This window comes from Callorhinus ursinus, unplaced genomic scaffold, assembly GCF_003265705.2.
Source record: "Callorhinus ursinus isolate GAN/ISIS: 27379988/994484 unplaced genomic scaffold, GSC_fseal_2.0 scaffold30, whole genome shotgun sequence".
Taxonomy (NCBI): domain Eukaryota; kingdom Metazoa; phylum Chordata; class Mammalia; order Carnivora; family Otariidae; genus Callorhinus; species Callorhinus ursinus.
In genome coordinates, this window is record NW_027397092.1 from 14507050 (window position 1) to 14522800 (window position 15751).

Sequence of the window (15751 nt, forward strand, 5' to 3'; positions counted from 1 at the left end):
TGTGGCACTGATCTATGCACTAGCCTGATCATATTTGATCACATTCTGCTTTTTTTGTATTGTTCTGTTTTTGTTTTTACCTTTTTTTTTCTTTTTCTTTCTCTTTCTTCTTTCTTTCCCTTTCTTTTCCCCTGGTTTCAGGTCTTTTCTGATTTGTATACAGTATATTTGCTGGGGACATTGTTAACCTGTTAGCATTTTGTTCTCTCATTCATCTATTCTCCTCTGGACAAAATGACAAGACGAAAGAAATCACCTCAGCAAAAAGAACAAGAGGTAGTACCGTCAGCCAGGGACCTACTCAATACGGACATTAGTACGATGTCAGACCTAGAGTTCAGAATCATGACTTTAAAGATACCAGCTCGGCTTGAAAAAAGTGTGGAAGTTATTAGAGAAACCCTTTCTGGAGAAATAAAAGAACTAAAATCTAACCAAGTCAAAATCAAAAAGGCTATTGATGAGGTGCAATAAAAAATGGGGGCACTAACTGCTAGGATAAATGAGGCAGAAGAGAGAATCAGCACTATAGAAGACCAAATGATGGAAAATAAAGAGGCTGAGAAAAAGAGAGAGAAACAATTACAGGATCACGAGGGCAGAATTCGAGAGATAACTGATATGATAAGACGAAACAACATTAGAATAATTGGGATCCCAGAAGAAGAAGAAAGAGAGAGAGGGGCAGAAGGTATATTGGAGCAAATAATAGCAGAGAACTTCCCTAATGTGAGGAAGGAAACAGGCATCAAAATCCAGGAGGCACAGAGAACCCCTCTCAAAATCAATAAAAATAGGTCAACACCCCGACATCTAATAGTAAAACTTACGAGTCTCAGAGACAAAGAGAAAATCCTGAAAGCAGCTCGGGAGAAGAGATATGTAACCTACAATGGTAGAAATATTAGATTGGCAACAGACCTATCCACAGAGACCTGGCAGGCCAGAAAGGACTGGCATGATATCTTCAGAGCACTAAATGAGAAAAATATGCAGCCAAGAATACTATATCCAGCTAGGCTCTCATTGAAAATTGAAGGAGAGATAAAAAGCTTCCAGGACAAACAAAAACTAAAGGATTTTGCAAACACGAAACCAGCCCTCCAAGAAATATTGAGAGGGGTCCTCTAAGCGAAGAGAGAGCCTAAAAGCAGCACAGATCAGAAAGGAACACGGACAATATACAGTAACAGTCAACTTACAGCAAATACAATGGCACTAAATTCATACCTTTCAATAGTTACCCTGAATGTAAATGGGCTCAATGCCCCAATCAAAAGACACAGGCTATCAGATTGGATTAAAAAACAAGACCCATCAATATGCTGTCTGCAAGAGACTCATTTTAGACCCAAAGACACCCCCAGATTGAAAGTGTGGCGGTGGAAAACCATTTACCATGCTAATGGACACCAAAAGGTGTCCATTGCTGGGGTGGCAATCCTTATATCAGACAAATTAGATTTTAAAACAAAGACTGTAATAAGAGATGAGGAAGGACACTATATCCTACTTAAAGGGTCTATCCAACAAGAAGATCTAACAATTGTAAATATCTATGCCTCTAACATGGGAGCAGCCAATTATATAAGGCAATTAATAACAAAAGCAAAGAAACACATTGACAACAATACAATAATAGTGGGGGACTTTAACACCCCCCTGACTGAAATGGACAGACCATCTAAGCAAAAGATCAACAAGGAAATAAAGACTTTAAATGACACACTGGACCAAATGGACTTCACAGACATATTCAGAACATTCCATCCCAAAGCAACGGAATACACATTCTCTCTAGTGCCCATGGAACTTTCTCCAGAATTGATCACATCCTAGGTCACAAATCAGGTCTCAACCGGTACCAAAAGATTGGGATCATTCCCTGCATATTGTCAGACCACAATGCTTTGAAACTAGAACTCTATCACAAGAGGAAAGTTGGAAAGAACTCAAATACATGGAGGCTAAAGAGCATCACACTAAAGAATGAATGGGTCAACCAGGAAATTAAAGAAGAATTAAAAAAAATTCATGGAAAGCAATGAAAATGAAAACACAACTGTTCAAAATCTTTGGGATACAGCAAAGGCAGTCCTGAGAGGAAAGTATATAGCAATACAAGCCTTTCTCAAGAAACAAGAAAGGTCTCAAATACACAACCTAACCCTACACCTAAAGGAGCTGGAGAAAGAACAGCAAATAAAGCCTAAACCCAGCAGGAGAAGAGAAATGATCAAGATCAGAGCAGAAATCAATGAACTAGAAACCAAAAGAACAGTAGAACAGATCAATGAAACTAGGAGCTTGTTCTTTGAAAGAATTAACAAGATTGATAAACCCTGGCCAGACTGATCAAAAAGGAAAGAGAAATGACCCAAATCAACAAAATCATGAATGAAAGAGGAGCGATCACAACCAACACCAAAGAAATACAGACAAGAATAAGAACATATTATGAGCAACTCTATGCCAGCAAATTAGATAACCTGGAAGAAATGGGTGCATTCCTAGAGATGTATCAACTACCAAAACTGAACCAGGAAGAAATAGAAAACCTGAACAGACCTATAACCACTAAGGAAATTGAAGCAGTCATCAAAAATCTCCCAACAAACAAAAGCCCAGGGCGAGATGGCTTCCCAGGGGAATTCTACCAGACATTTAAAGAAGAATTAATACTTATTCTCCTGAAACTGTTCCAAAAAATAGAAATGGAAGGAAAACTTCCAAACTCATTTTATGAGGCCAGCATTACCTTGATCCCAAAACCAGACAAAGACCCCATCAAAAAGGAGAATTACAGACCAATATCCTTGATGAACATGGATGCAAAAATTCTCACCAAAATACTAGCCAGTAGGATCCAACAGTACATTAAAGGATTATGCACCACGACCAAGTGGGATTTATCCCTGGGCTGCAAGGCTGGTTCAACATCCGCAAATCAATCAACGTGATACAATACATTAACAAAAGAAAGAACAAGAATCATATGATCCTCTCAATAGATGCAGAAAAAGCATTTGACAAAGTACAGCATCCTTTCTTGGTCAAAACTCTTCAGAGTATAGGGATAGAGGGTACATACCTCAATATCATAAAAGCCATCTACAAAAAACCTACAGCGAATATCATTCTCAATGGGGAAAAGCTGAGAGCTTTTCCCCTAAGGTCAGGAACGCGGCAGGGATGTCCACTCTCACCACTGCTATTCAACATAGTATTGGAAGTCCTAACCACAGCAATCAGACAACAAAAAGAAATCAAAGGCATCCAAATCGGCAAAGAGGAAGTCAAACTCTCACTCTTTGCAGATGATATGATACTGTATGTGGAAAACCCAAAAGACTCCACCCCAAAACTGCTAGAACTCATACAGGAATTCAGTCAAGTAGCAGGATATAAAATCAATGCACAGATATCAGTGGCATTCCTATACACCAACAACAAGACAGAAGAGAGACAATTCAAGGAGTCGATCCCATTTACAATTGCACCCAAAACCATAAGATACCTAGGAATAAATTGAACCAAAGAGGCAAAGAATCTGTACTCAGAAAACTATAAAATACTCATGAAAGAAATTGAAGAAGACACAAAGAAATGGAAAAACGTTCCATGCTCATGGATTGGGAGAACCAACATTGTGAAGATGTCAATGCTACCTCGAGCAATCTACACATTCAATGCAATCCCCATCAAAATACCATCCACTTTTTTCAAAGAAATGGAACAAATAATCCTAAAATTTGTATGGAACCAGAAGAGACCCCGAATAGCCAGAGGAATATTGAAAAAGAAAAGCAAAGCAGGCGGCCTCACAATTCCGGACTTCCAGCTCTATGACAAAGCTGTCATCATCAAGACAGTATGGTACTGGCACAAAAACAGACACATAGATCAATGGAACAGAATCGAGAGCCCAGAAATGGACCCTCAACTCTATGGTCAAGTTATCTTTGACAAAGCAGGAAAGAATGTCCAATGGAAAAAAGACAGTCTCTTCAACAAATGGTGTTGGGAAAATTGGACAGCCACATACAGAAGAATGAAACTGGACCATTTCCTTACACCACACACAAAAATAGACTCCAAATGGTTGAAAGACCTAAACGTGAGACAGGAGTCCATCAAAATCCTAAAGGAGAACACAGGTAGCAACCTCTTCGACCTCAGCCGCAGTAACTTCTTCCTAGAAACATCACCAAAGGCAAAGGAAGCAAGGTCAAAAATGACCTATTGGGATTTCATCAAGATAAAAAGCTTTTGCACAGCAAAAGAAACAGTCCACAAAACCAAAAGACAACCGACAGAATGGGAGAAAATATTTGCAAATGACATCAGATAAAGAGCTATTATCCAAGATCTCTAAAGAACTTATCAAACTCAACACCCAAAGAACAAATAATCCAATCAAGAAATGGGCAGAAGACATGAACAGACATTTTTCCAAAGAAGACATCCAAATGGCCAACAGACACATGAAAAAGTGCTCGACATTGCTTGGCATCAGGGAAATCCAAAACAAAACCTCAATGAGATACCACCTCACACCAGTCAGAATGGCTAAAATTAACAAGTCAGGAAACGACAGATATTGGCGGGGATGCGGAGAAAGGGGAACCCTCCTACACTGTTGGTGGGAATGCAAGCTGGTACAACCACTCTGGAAAACAGTATGGAGGTTCCTCAAACAGTTGAAAATAGAGCTACCATACGATCTAACAATTGCACTACTGGGTATTTACCTCAAACACACAAATGTAGGGATCTTAAGGGGTACGTGCACCCCAATGTTTATAGCAGCAATGTCCACAATAGCCAAACTGTGGAAAGAGCCATGATGTCCATCGACAGATGAATGGATAAAGAAGAAGTGGTATATATACACAATGGAATATTATGCAGCCATCAAAAGGAATGAGATCTTGCCATTTGCAACGACGTGGATGGAACTGGAGGGTGTTATGCTGAGTGAAACAAATCAATCAGAGAAAGACATGTATCATATGACCTCACTGATATGAGGACTTCTTAATCTCAGGAAACAAACTGAGTGTTGCTGAGTGTTGGGGGGTGGGAGGGATGGGGTGGCTGGGTGATAGACATTGGGTAGGGTATGTGCTATGGTGAGCGCTGTGAATTGTGCAAGACTGTTGAATCACAGATCTGTACTTCTGAAACGAATAATGCAACATATGTTAAGAAAAAAGAAAAAGAAGAAGATAGCAGGAGGGAAAGAATGAAGCGGAGTAAGTCAGAGGGGTAGATGAACCAAGAGAGACGATGGACTCTGAAAAACAAACTGAGGGTTCTAGAGGGGAGGAGGGTAGGGGGATGGGTTAGCCTGGTGATGGGTATTCAAGAGGGCACGTTCTGCATGGAGCACTGGGTGTTATGCACAAACAATGAATCATGGAACACTACATCAAAAACTAATAATGTAATATATGGTGATTAACATAACAATAAAAAATTTAAAATTTAAATGAAGTGCAAAGCCCAAAGAGTGGCCAAGACATTCTGAAGGAGGAGACTAATTCAAGAACTTGCCCTGTGAGTTATATCACTCTGAAATTATAATAATCAAGAGAATGTATATTGGTTCAGGCTGGGATAACATATTAAATATTTTAATGAGTTATGAAATACTGATGCTAATAATCAGAATAGACTTCTAACCAATCAGGATAAAGGTCTGACAAGTCAGAACAAATAAATGTAGATATGTTGTACCAATCTGGTCAAAAGGATAAACAAATTGGCAAGAGAACAGAATGGAGAAACTAAAAAAAGATGTAGTCTTATATGGAAAGTATGTATGGTAGAGGTGTCCTCTCATCACTAAGAAATGAGTAACTGGTTATTAAATGAGATGGAGGTGAGTATTTTTTGATATTGAAAAAAATGCAAAATTCAATTTCCTCTGATTAAGTACATAGAGGCAAAAAATAGCTAACCATTTTAAAAGAGTATAATTAATAATATTTTTCTGTCATTAAAATAGACAAGACCATAAAAACAAGAGATAAATTGACTGTATTAAACAAATTATGTTCATCAAAATACAGAATTAAAAAGTCAAAAGGCAAGTAACAAACTTGGAGAACTTATTTTCAAAACATAAAACTTACAAAGGATAGGGTCCAGAATATATAATGAAGGGTTAAAAATCAATACAAATAATTGTGTAGGAAAATGGGTATAAATGTAGACAGATAAATGGTGAATGAATATTTTTTTAAGATTTATTTATTTATTTTGGGGGGAGGGGCAGAGGAAGAGGGAGAGACAGAATCTGAAGCAGACTCTGCATTGAGCATGGAACTGATGGGGGCTTGATCTCACAACCCTGAGATCATGACTTAAGCAGAAACCAAGAGTCAGATGCTTAACAAACTGAGCCACCCAGGCACCACAAATGGTGAATAAACATTGTAAAACTGTGCTAAACCCCAAACTGAAATTTACTAAATGGAGAGTAACAAGTGGTAGAGATTATATCCATAAATGGAAACTCCTACATACTGCTGCAGAGCTAATGATACAAACACTGTGGGAGAAATTTTAACATTATTTTGTCTTTGAATGTTTGCATTACTTAAAATCCAGCTATTCTGCTCTTAGGCATATACCATAAAGAAGGGGAACCACTAAACCTATACGAAAATGTGGCACTATTTATACTAGTAGCAAACCACAAACATCCCAAATGCCCATTGGCAGGAGAATGGATAAATACATTGAGGTATAGGTACTAATGGAATACTATATAAAGAAGGGCTCCAAGAAATTACATACAAACTTAATTTGGCACCAAAAAAGCAAGTCCTTGGGGTTCCTGGGTGGCTTATTTGATTAAGCATCTGACTCTTGGTCTCAGCTCAGGGCATGATCTCAGGGTCATGAGATCGAGCCCCGCTTCTAGCTCCACACTCAGTGCAGAGTCTGCTTGAGATTCTCTCTCTCCTTCTCCCTCTGCCCTTCCCCCTACTTGTGTGTTCTCTCTCTCTCGAAATAAATAAATAAATAAAATCTTTAAAAAAGAGAGAAGAAAAATAAGAAAGGCCTTAAGGAAAGTCCACACATAAAAATAAATCTCAGGAACAAACAAAACCAAACAACATATTTTTGGGGGAATACGTATATGTGCAATAAAACTTTATGGAGAAAAAGCAAAAGATTAATAAATGTAGGATGTTGTTGAGGGGATGGCAGAATGAGACGAAGTAGGCAGGGAATGCACGGATAGATGCAAAGTGCTGGTCATGTTCTTAGGCCTTAAATTAGTTAGTGGCATACGGATATCTTTTTTATTTTGTGCTTTCTGACTTAATTATGAGTTATATACATTCTTTTTTATTTCTGAAGTGTTTACTTTTTTACAATCTATAGTAAAAGAGGAAGTAAAATTACATATGTAGATTTCATTGTATTTCAAATTCTAGATATGCAAATATTAAATATATGACAATCATTAATTGAGACCACACTAATTCATTACTTAGGATAATGCAACTTTAAGCACACCAAAGTTCACATGTATACTTTAAGTTATGAAATCATGTATTTAACTATAGCACAATATACAACAGATAGAAGGATTTAATAGTTTTAACAATGAACTGTTTTGGGGACCTTAGCAGAATTGTTTCCAAGTTTAATAATGCTATGAACTTAGACAAATCTCATTAAAGGTAAACTCATAAGTAATCGAGACCCTGGGCTGGTGAAAGGGTGGTAGCAACCTCAGATATTGAAAGAACAGCTTGAGGGGAGCCTGAGGGGTCAGTTGATTAAGCATCAGACTCCTGATGTCGGCTCAGATCATGTTCTCAGGGTCGTGAGATTGAGCCCCATGTTGGGCTCCGTGCTAAGCGTGGAGCTTAAGATTCTCTACCCCTCTCCCTCCGCCCCTCCTCCCCTCCCCCCCCAAAAAAGAGCAGCTTGAAAATATCAAGTACTTAGAGGGCACACGCCAGGGAGAGAAGATAGGGAAAGGTATCGCACTTATGTCATCTGTCAGGATGGTCCCGAAGCTGAGGCAGAGGATCCAGCAGATATCACTGTCAAAGAATCTGTGATGCTGACTAGCCAAAGGGAATGGGATACAACTTCCTGTGTCAAAGGGAACATTTAGGAACATGGGGACTGTCAGTGTAGAATTCAGGTCCAAAAGAGCTGGATGATGATTAAACGACTTCTTTCTCATGGGAAGAACACACCAAAAGATTGACAGTTAGTGTCCCTACTCATTTTCTCAGATGTCGGCTCTGATCCTTTCAATTAACCATAATGTTTTATGAAGGCCTTCTTTCTCAATTTAAACTTCAGAATTTAGTTGTATTCTTACTTGGCCTATAACAGTTCTATAAATGGCTTTTTTTTTTTAAGACTTTGCAGCCTGAAGAACCATGTGATTTTTGGCAAATGCTAACTGCTTTATTTATTTACACAGGTAGAAATTGATACAGTTTTCTAACAGCAAGTGATGCTCCTCTCCTCATTTCGTACCTGCCGTGCTGGTGTGCCTACCAGTTATTGTCTCATCTCAGGAAACAGTGACTGATATATTAGAAAATAGCTTTGACAATAGCCTACAGCGAAGTGTGTGAAATTGAATTGCTTCTGTAATTTTCTTTTCCTATTCCTTTATTATATGGTATCCAGGAGATGGTGAGGGTAGAAACACTACCAATTTCTACTGTTCAGTGATTAATGAACATTAAAGTGAGTCAGTCGTAAAGAGTCAAAATTAAAGTATCTCCATGGTGTAGGCTAATATGAAAATGATAAAACATTTTAATCCTTAATGTAAAAATATAATAAATGATATATTTCTGTTGCATTCTAACCATACATAGCCCCCCACCAGAGTATTTGCAAAAACCTGTTTCTATTTCACAAGAAGACAGAAAACATAAGTATTAGATTTAGTGTACTCTGATTTGATGTACACAATTATAAACAGACAAACAAAACCTATTTAGCCAAGCTAAAACTACTTTTCCAAAACTTGTGGGTTTTGAATGGGGGTTGGCCACAGGAGAAACTGTAAGATTTGGAAGGTAGAAGTGTATCAGCCACTAGCTTCTAAGGTCATTATATGGTACTGGGTCCCACCATCTGTAGCTAGCACAGACTGCTGTTGATATGCTGGCTTATTTTGTTGGGATGAAGCAGCAACCACTCTGATAACCATGAGCACTAAATTTTGCCAAATTTTCTTTGCTCTCAGAGGACATTAGGATTCCCTTATATCCTTCCACAGTGGTGATTTCCTTACAAGAGACAACCGATCCTCCTAAGGCCTTAACTCCAATGCCTCTGTTCCTCCTAGACCTAAAGCAGGCTCAAGTCCCAGAAGGCCCCAGAGGATAAGAGAAAAAATGTAGTCTCTGAAGAGTCTCAAACCACGTCAGAACTTCCAAGATTTTGGCATTGCATATTGCTACAAATTTAGGGAACAAATGTGGGAGTGGATCACAAGAACTATTGAATCAGGGTTATAGAAATATAAAGTTGAACTGAACTGAATTTGTAAATATGGAAGCACTAAGCAGAGATTCTCGATTCAGTGTGCTAACTTGCGCAGCTGGGAGTGGCTCCGACATTTTCCTTAACTGGTTGACTGAAGGAAACTTGGACCCAAAGTTGGCCCACACTGAAAAAAGTTGAATTGTCCCATGTTATTTGGTATGCCCTAGAGGGAAGTATCTAAAGGCTTAAGGATATCAGAATTCTAAAGTAGATTTATCATGTGAGTTACGTATACAACTTCTAGCTATTTCTTGCAGAAGGGTCAGAGAGCACTGTGTCTTCACCACAGTTGTGAGAAATTAACATTAGCATCCTTGAAGGGCTCTGTCATAGCTGTTGTTGTTAGTCAGGAAATGACATTGGGAACTGGTATCATCAAACGTAAGGCATGATTTCAGTGGGATGATAGGATCCCGTAGTGCTAGAAGGCAAGCCGTGGCAGGAAGTACCAGAAACCAGCGGGGCACAGTTACTGTAACAGGCAACAAAGGAGTAAGTTACATGGTTTGATCCACAGAGATTGTTGGTGTTGGCTGATTAATTAAGCTGTCCCTAGAACTGAGATATGTGAGGCAAATTATTGAAGTTTTACTATATTTGAATAACCAGTCTCTCATTTGATAAACAGAAGTCTGAACTGAATCCCTTCAGCCACTCCCCAAACTTAGGCTAATGCAACCACTCAGAGTCTAGGTTCTCTTGAAAAAGGATCCTGCTGTGTTGCCAAAAATGTATGCTATTAACGCTTATATTGTATACAGGATCTGACCCTGCCCTTGGATGACTCGGCCTCTCCAGCCTTGCCTTAATGTGTGTTGGATACTCACTGTCTTTATTTAAAATTTTGATATTTTGTCCATCACAGATTTTTTTGCGCTAATTTTAATTTTTATAGTATTACTGTAAAACACCATCGATCTTGATTACTGAGTTTATTGGCACCTTCTGAAATTCTGGGTTAGGGACTAGTTCTTAGGGCCTAGTGTCTCAATTCCTGGCCCTCTATTCAGCTCCTGTCCCAGCTTCTCTGCTTCTGGGACAGACACGTGTGCAATTCTGTAACGCAGGGCACCATCTTTTGAAGATCTCCCATGTGGTTGAGATCAGTGGTGGTGAGAATGGACATGGGTTAAATTCTGACCTTGTGATTGCAGTTTGTTGCTGTGGGTTCTAGGTTTTAGTTTATCCTCCCTCTCCCCTACTTCACATTGTACTTTTCATCCCCACTTCTGGTCTTGCTGACCTACAGTAACTTCAGGCCCACTGCTTAGGCTTTTCTGAGTCAGAGAAGCAACCGCTTTTCATAGATTTCCTCACCAGCTCGCACAAAAGCCCTCGTCCTGTATTGCTCACAGCAGTTCTTTGCTTGAACCCTAACTAACGGACCCTCACCCCCAGAAGGCCTTGTTGCTTTTCCTTGAGACTTTTTCCCTTGGACGTTCTTCAGAACTCCCAGGACACTGAATATTTTGGATCCACCCAGATAGTTTGCCAGAACTGTACAGAAATGTTTGAATTTCAGGCTTGTATACTGCTTGAGTTCTTTGCCAGCAGAATTCTCAGCTTCCATTTACATAAGCATCTGGCATATCCTCTCTGACTATTCACCAGATGTGACCAGACATATCTGGCTTTCTCTTTCTCAAGCTGTAAACCCACACTGCCTAATATTTTACAGGCCTTTGAAATATTCCAATTAATATATAACCTAGGATATGTCCTTCATAGATACTCAGATAGTATACATTCTCTTCTACATATTGCCCCCCATGGCACTTAATGTTGCTTGTTAATGTTTGGTTGGAATCATACTTCTCATGCAAGCATTGTTTTTTTTTTTCCCTAGGTGAAAGATGTCTTCCACAAAAACATGATTTTCTAGACTTAACATCTTTATTAATTTCCTAGGGCTGCCTTAACAAAGTGTTACAAGATGAGTGGCTAAAAAAAAAAAAAATTCATTGTCTCACAGTTCTATAGGGTAGAAGTTCAAAATCAAGCTGTCATCAGGGCACTGCTCCCCCTGAAATATGTAGGGGAATATTTTCTTCCTTATTCCTAACTTTTGCTGGTTTACTAGCAAACGTTGGTGTTCCTTGGCTTGTAGCTGCATAATGCCAATCTCTCCCTTTGTCATCATGTGGCGTTCTTCCTCTGTGTGTGTGTCTTCATAAAGATGTCTTCTCATATGGACACCAGTCATACTGAAGCAGGGGCACACTCTACTCCAGTGTAATCTCATGTGAACTAATTACATCTGCCACAACTCAACTCCTGAATATGATCACATCCACTGGGAAGGGTGCAGAACTTGAACATCTTATTTTGGGAGGGGGACACAGATGAACTAACACCACTGTCAGCCTTCTCTGGTGTTACCTTGCCAGTGTTCTTAAAATGTGGTGCTAAATACTAAACAAAATACTCTGAATAAGTTTTGCTCAGAGCAGAATATATTGGGATTATTACTTTATTTTGCTATTCGTTTTGTTGTTTCATTGAATCCAACAAATATCTATTGAGCTTCTATTCTGTTTCTGACATCCTGCTTGTGCTAGGGATACGTCAGAGTAGAAAAGAGACAAAGGTGTTATGTTTGTAAAGCCTACCTCCTAATGAGGGGAGGTAGACCATAAGCACACAGACTTATGCTAGAAGCTCAATTATTTCTAACTGCTAGGAAGAATAATACAGTGGGCAATTGAAAAGAAGTGATAGTGGGTGTTATTTGAGAAAGGATAGCATTTGAGAGAGCCAGTGGAAAGGCTCTGGGGTGGGAGCCTGGTATGTATGGGGAACTTAGGGCATAGCAGGGAGGCCAGGACGGCTGGAGGACATCAAAGAAGGACACGAAAGGCGGGCAGGGAGGTAGCCCCCGCCTTAGAGACAGGACTGCGGATTTTAGGTAAATTTAGTTGAAGGATTTTAAGCACCTGAGTCACATCATAGAACGTATTTTAAAGAATTCTTCTGGCTGCTGTATTGAGAATAGGCTGTTGTAGAACAATAGAGAAAGCTGAGACACCTCTTTTGGAGCCGTTTGCAGTCGTGCAGGAGACAGGTAATGGTAAAATGGACTACTGTGATAGCCACAGTGGTGATAAGTGGTCAGATCTGGGATGTATTTTGAAGACCTAGGCCTTCAGGGTTTGCTGATGAAGAGTGAGTGAGGGGAAAAGATGAGTATTAGGCAAACCTCTAATACTTAGAGATTTAGAAGGAAAAGGAACTCCATAAAGGATATTGAGAAGAAATGTGCTGTGAGGCAGAAGAACAAAGAGTCAAGTCCAAAAGCCAGATAAAAAAAAGTGCATTCAGAAGGAGGGTGTGTTCAAATGGGCAGATGCTACTGATAGGTCAGGGAGGATGAGCACAGAGAGTTGACCACTGGAGGTCATTAGTGGTGTGGTACGAAGAGCCACAGTGGAATTTCAAGAGAAAATGTGAGCTGAGGTAAAATGTTGAATGAAGGCACCTCTTAATCACAACCACTATTGCAAACCAAATTGAAACATATATTCACCAGTTTCATTTCCACAAGTTAACTTTTTTCAGATTATCTGACCAGCTGTTTCTGAAGCTTTCCAGATGGCTAATGGGCATGTTCCCAGGAGCAATTTCCTAAATGGTCATCCACTCAGCCTCCTTATCTGTTCTCTGCTGATTAGTTATAAATACTAGTTTTCACAAAAACTAGCTGAAATACAATTATTTTCCTAACATTTTTTATGTGAGTTTTCATAAAAAAGTAGAAAACTAGATTCAGTTTAGTTTTTATTTGTAAGATGACTTCATAAGTGGTGTTATGTACTTCCTTCAGGAGTTGTATGCTGTCTGGTTATTTCTTCCTAATTATAGCAGAAAAATGTTGAATTTGAGTGTCACTATGTTTTATTTCCATGTGGATGTATCCAAGTTTATTTTTAAGGCCGAATTTTATACACACGTCTACTAAATTTTTTCTTAGTTCTGGTTTGTCACTCTAGTCAGTTGAAACATTGTGTACATCAAAAGCCATATTTCTCTATTTTGTCCCAAAGTTTCAGGAGAAATTTCTGCAAATGTTTTGATAAATCAAGATAAAATATTTCAAGACATTTCCCCTAATCTAGATACCTTAGCTACAGTTAATCCATTGATAGTTCAGCGATGAATGCACCCTTTACAAAAAGATTTAGAACCATCCCATTTAATATTCGGTTCTAGAGTTCTCATAGGGATCAATAATTAACATGTTTAAAGTTTAATGAATTACTTTTTACCCTAGTTTAGGGTTTCTGACCAGTTTTATGGAGCTCCCTTTATCTTTATAAAACTGCAGAAAGTATCAAAAACTAATGATGTAATGTATGGTGATTAACATAATAAAAAAAAACCTTCAGAAAGTAGCTAAAGATTTGTGCTTATATCTGCATATCTTCCCAGTACTCTGAAATATGATTTTGGGGGAAGTTCATTTCTAATTTATAACTTCTTGTCTCCTGACCTATGATTTGCTCTGTGTGGTATGTTCTTTAGCCTGTCCACTTTGAATATGATTCTTTTTGTAGGAAAAAGAAGAAAAAAATTAGGAACTGAGGAGTACTCCTTGTCATCTACCCAAGTTCTAAAGGAATTCCAAGGGAATGATTTTTTGTATTTCTGTTTGTTTATAGCCCACTTTGCTCACCTCCTGTCTCCATTCTCCCCAACTCAATATAAGCATCATAACCGCAGGAATTATGCTTCGTGCTTTGCTGGATTCATAGCGCCTGTATCAGTCCAAATACTAGTAAGAGCTGAAAAAATATTTGTTGAACAAGTGAAGTGTTTTAGGCAGCCTTTTTGTCATGCTTTAAGAAAAGTATATATACAACCTTACACTAAAATCTCCCATTTCCTCTTTTTGAGAAAAAATCTTGGAATCTGTACTTCCATTTCTAATAGTTTCATGTCATAACCTACAAATACGACTCTTCTCTTAGTTAACAACATATTTTAACTTTAATAATTACGTACATGTAATCCTAACACAGCAACAGCTTTTAGACTGTTAAAAAAATTTCATAGTTTATCCTCAGTTGGTTTCAATCCATCTTTGTAGCCAATATGTGTAGAGTCTTTTGTCAAAGTTCTCCAGGGATTGTCAGTTTGGTTTCTAACTCAGATATTAAATTTTTTGGGCTTCTTGTCTTGTCATATCCTCTCTGACAAATTAAAGGGAGCCAGTTATTCACCATTTCACTTGTGTTGGAAATATTTTCAATGACTTAGACTTCCTAGCAAAAGAAAGTTCTATTTCACTCTTCAATTATAGCAGTGCTTTTCCCTTTACGTCCATTTCTTTGCACATTGAAACAGGGTAAGAACAGTGTTTATAGAAGTCCTTATTTCACAGTTTTATTTTCTTTACTTACACTCAAACAGTTGAAATATACTTTTCTTTGAGTAAATGTTATTCTCCACTTATAACAACTATCTTAGAATTGATACACTGTTAACTAATTTAATAATACAGGAATCTCTTCATTGAATTAATAAGGAGGAAAAATAAGAAACTTCAGAGAAAATAGTTGATGGGAGTCAATCAGCTGGAAAACATAGCTGAGAGAGACACTTTTTGCTGTATACTTTTCTGTGCATTTTTAAGAACTATGTAAAAATATTACATATTCAAAAATTAAAAAGAAAAAAAAAAGAAGCCAAGAAATGGAATAGATTAAAATACCTTTGTCCAGGGCGCAGTTGGTTAAGCGACTGCCTTCGGCTCAGGTCATGATCCTGGAGTCCCGGGATCGAGTCCCGCATCGGGCTCCTTGCTCGGCTGGAAGCCTGCTTCTCCCTCTGCCACTCTCCCTGCTTGTGTTCCCTCTCATACTGTCTCTCTCTCTCTCTCTCTCTCTCTGTCAATTAAATAAATAAATAAAATCTTTAAAAAATAAATAAATAAATAAAATACCTTTGTCCAAGCACTTAAAATGATGTAACAATAAAAGAACTAGATTAGGAATACTGAGGGACTTGAGAGTCTTGTTAGTTGATAGAGGATAAAATTGGAGGTAAATCAACCATAAATGGACTCAGGTTTCAAAAGAGCTGTCCACATTTTCAGCATAAAAAACATTGTCTTTCCCTCTCTAGAATAGAGCCAACTATTTTCAAGTTCTATGAGATTTTTTCTTCTTCAGAATATCCCTTTTGTTGAGCTCTTCTTCCTCACCAGTCCCCA

At 38.4% G+C, this 15751-nt stretch overlaps 1 long non-coding RNA gene across 1 annotated transcript in view; it reads left to right on the top strand.

Moving 5' to 3' along the window:
* Positions 1–8583, top strand: part of LOC141370272 (uncharacterized) — a 30925-nt gene extending 22342 nt beyond the window's left edge. Inside the window, exon 4 of the long non-coding RNA XR_012374173.1 lies at positions 8462–8583. This is a non-coding gene — a long non-coding RNA (uncharacterized lncRNA). The remainder of the gene's footprint in view (positions 1–8461) is intronic.
* Positions 8584–15751: the final 7168 nt, after the last annotated feature.